The sequence below is a fragment of the Monopterus albus genome, unplaced genomic scaffold (assembly GCF_001952655.1).
Source record: "Monopterus albus unplaced genomic scaffold, M_albus_1.0 scaffold105.1, whole genome shotgun sequence".
Taxonomy (NCBI): Eukaryota; Metazoa; Chordata; class Actinopteri; order Synbranchiformes; family Synbranchidae; genus Monopterus; species Monopterus albus.
The window spans coordinates 2,580,220-2,583,744 of record NW_018127985.1 but is presented as its reverse complement, the minus strand read 5'-3'; the positions used below and the strand labels follow the sequence as shown (position 1 = coordinate 2,583,744).

At 40.6% G+C, this 3,525-nt stretch overlaps 1 protein-coding gene across 2 annotated transcripts in view; it reads right to left on the bottom strand.

Moving 5' to 3' along the window:
* Window positions 1-2,118, bottom strand: part of cdip1 (cell death-inducing p53 target 1) — a 9,185-nt gene extending 7,067 nt beyond the window's left edge. The window contains exons 1-2 of one of the 2 annotated variants that reach the window (XR_002275713.1): window positions 2,017-2,118; window positions 1,557-1,706 (exon numbers count right to left, since the gene is read on the bottom strand). The gene's annotated coding sequence lies outside the window, so the exon portion shown is untranslated. Of the gene's footprint in view, window positions 1-1,556; window positions 1,795-2,016 lie in introns of those variants that run through there. The other variant, XM_020610453.1, reaches the window with a different exon arrangement.
* Between the last annotated feature and the right edge of the window lie 1,407 nt (window positions 2,119-3,525).

The following is a 3,525-nucleotide window of genomic DNA, read 5'->3' as shown; positions in this document are numbered from 1 at the left end:
TAAATTATGACACACACCAGTACGGTAATTTAGTGGTTTCTAGTCATCAAAACCTGAGTTGAGTATAGTTTACAGTAAATAACAAAAACTGAGTATGATGTTCTACTGACAACATGACTAATAATTTTGCCTGTCACGTTCGCATTGTTGAGGAAATGACATGGGATTCTGCTGCCTCTGACACAATGATTGATGAATAAACACACTTTTGCACGATAGACAAAGCATTTTGAGCAGGTGACGCGCTTTTTCCGGTTATCCACTATGTTGTGCAGTTTGTACGTGTTGTTTTGAGAAATGCACTTGGAGATCTGCAAACTTCAATTCTGTTGTGAGAAATGAATGAAAGCGATAGAGAAAAACTGTATTTACTTTTTCTGTTCTCGCGGCAGACACATCTGACCAATAAGCGGAGAGAACGTTCTCGCGTAGTTTTACGTGACGCTTGGATTTTTCTGTGTGTGAAACGAAACCGAACCAAGGAGACGTCAACTGATTCGGACCAAAGCAAACGAATTAAGGTGTGAAAGTTTCCATCTGGTAAATAAAAAGGAAGGCAAAGACACTCACTCACCATAATTTCTGTGCATAATGTGTGACATGTGCAGCTGACAGCACATCCAAGACCTGGTTAACAAGAACAAATTTCACCAGTGTGTGAAACTAAAGTTACACCTGGTGACTGTGCCTCAATCTAACATGAGCAAAATCTAAACCATTAATATGACTACAGATAGTGTTGATTACACAACTGAAAGAGTTCATGTCAATGTGTGATCCTCAAGATTATTATTATTACTTTAGAAAGCAGCTCAAATTAAAGTCAAATTCCTCGTGTTTTCCTCAGTTTTGTGGGGGTCGGGGGGTCCCCAGAGCTCAGACATATAAAACACAGCGGAGTGACCTCTGAAAAGTGAAACATTATCGCAACAAAGGCTTCCTGTGCCTGGTCGGATATTAAAGCTTACTTGGAAGCACTGCTCTTACATTAAATGACTATGCGCTTCTCAGCTAAACTAGCTAGCTAACGTTAGCTGGTGATTTATAATCCTTCTCCCAAATAATCCAGCTCAAACCTACTTGCACAACAAGCTAAACATGAATAACGTAGATGCGTAATTGAAGACATTGGAGGCCAATATTGATGTTAATTTAAACCGGGATGCATAATGCGAGTATCCCACATTATTTTCGTTACCTTAATTGACACGGCAGACTGATGTTAGCGTTGCTAACGCTAGCTAGCTAGCAGGTTGACGAGGACTCCCCCCCCTGCCTAGATCTCATGACAGGTTTGGGAACGACTGGCAGCAAGTGTCTATAGACAACCTGGGAGACAGCTAAGCTAAATGTGTTTGATCAGCTGACGCTAAACCAACGCCTGTTTGCTAGCTGTCATTAGCTCGTTAGCTGGCGTCGCCATTCTGGGCACTGAAACAACAGATTAAAGGTCATGCCAGCAACGTGCCCATTAATGGACTAAATGTACATAACATTATTTCTGGTCGCGACTGTTATGATACAGCTATCAATGTGATGAAAGCATAATTACTTACCTGGCTTAAGGGACAACCGCTGCCAGCCCGCAATGTAGTTTAAGTTTGACGTTACCAGCTCCAACCCCCTGACGACAGTCAACATCCGGATTTACATCTCACATCACTCGTCACCATTTACACATGCAGTGAAATGCAATCTGGTGTGTTCTGGACAAATAGTATCATCATGATTATCAGATGGAAGCATATGCTGAATATAAAGACCTTTGAGAAATATCCTTTGTTTAATATGTTAAACCGTTGTCAGAAACCAGTCAAAATAAAATCATTGTCTTTTTTGTGTGCATTAAGACTTCCGGCTTCTAAATAACTCGGATTAATTGCTTTCTCAATTCCTCCTCTCAGCCTCTACCTGTGAATTTTTTACTGTCATCTAATTATAACTAAAATTTTATGCTTAATCTTAATACTGTATTTGCTCAAGTAAATCATCTGAGCTCTACTGTGTCATGCATACGTGCTGCCAACTTGGTGACTTTTTCTGATCACTCTGCATTTACTGTCCCCAACGAGCAGCGGGTGCTGCCGTGAGCTCCTCCCTCGTCCCAAAACTCTCGCAGTAGCCTGGCGCAGCAGTTCCAGGTGCAGTCAGAGCAGAGAGGAGACCCACACACCGCCCCGATGGCAAAGGAGCGGCCCCTGCACACGGCCGCCACTGAGCCCGGATAAAAGAGGAGGATGAATTGATTAAATTTGATATATTCTAATATTTACCAATACAGGACAAAATTGATTTATGCAATGTCGGTCTAGACAAAGCATTAAAGTCATGAAGTTATTTTTGAGAAGTGATGGCCTATTTAAATGGCTAAATATAAAACAAGCAAACCAAGAATCAACAGAAGAAAGTTCATTTGTAGTACTAAACATATTTAGGGTGTTTTTACTCACTTTTGTGTCTCCCATTACGTTATTCCTCTCTCCTACAGCGTCCATTACAATTACATGCAAATGGAATTTTATGCGAATTAGGCGATGGCGTCATTTAGCGACTTCTAGCGACTTTTAGGACAACCAATAGCTACTTTCTTTACTGAGGAGTTGGCAACACTGCACAAAAAGCCAAGGTTTTCAGAAACTGCCAAAGCACAATAAGAGCAAGATATAATGTCCCTTCTCCATAATATGGAAATTAGCAGTGTTTGTAGACTATAATGCAACTGCACGGTTTTGTTTTTGTTTTTTGTTTTTTTTACTAATCATACCAACAACAAGCTCCAGTGTTTTAAGGACCTCAGCGTTCCTCTCCCAAAATACCCTGCACTGGAATATTCCTGCATTAGACAGCTGCACATTGGACATATGCAGAGAGATGTCCCCATTTTTCACTTTATTCATGATGAGGTTTGTCCTCAACTGGAAGACTAGATTCTTCATCCCGAAGGTCTCACACCCCTGTCGGTACAGGAAGGTGATGTTTGGATCCTGACCTTTCTTGGACCATTCCACTGTTGGAATGTCACTGCTATGAGAAATGTGGCAGGGCAGAGCAACTGCTCCACCAGCAGAGGCTCAGATCTTTTCTGACACTCTGTTCCCCAAGGTTTCTCCTAAGAATACAACATAAAGAAATATGGTTGTACTGCTTAAAATTTGATGTATTTATTTGTAGAGTCCTATAAATCCTGCCCCATGAATGGGGCACCGTCATCCTGGAAGAGACCTCTCATTTATTCATGTTAAATTAAAGTGAGTAATTTTTCCTAAATGAATGAATGAGTGGACTACAATGAATAAAATGTAATGATGTTAACACATTGATCTCATCTGATGCCGTTGTGTGTGTGTTGTAAAAAATTGTACATTAATTATTTGTGCCTCTGGATTAAAATGACAGCTCGGCATTTTATTTACCCGTTGCCATGGTGAATCGTAATATCGGAGCTCCACTGATGATGGATTTTTATAGTTATCATGCACAAGCGTGTAACTCTGAATGAATCACCTCAAGAACTAATTCTGTTCA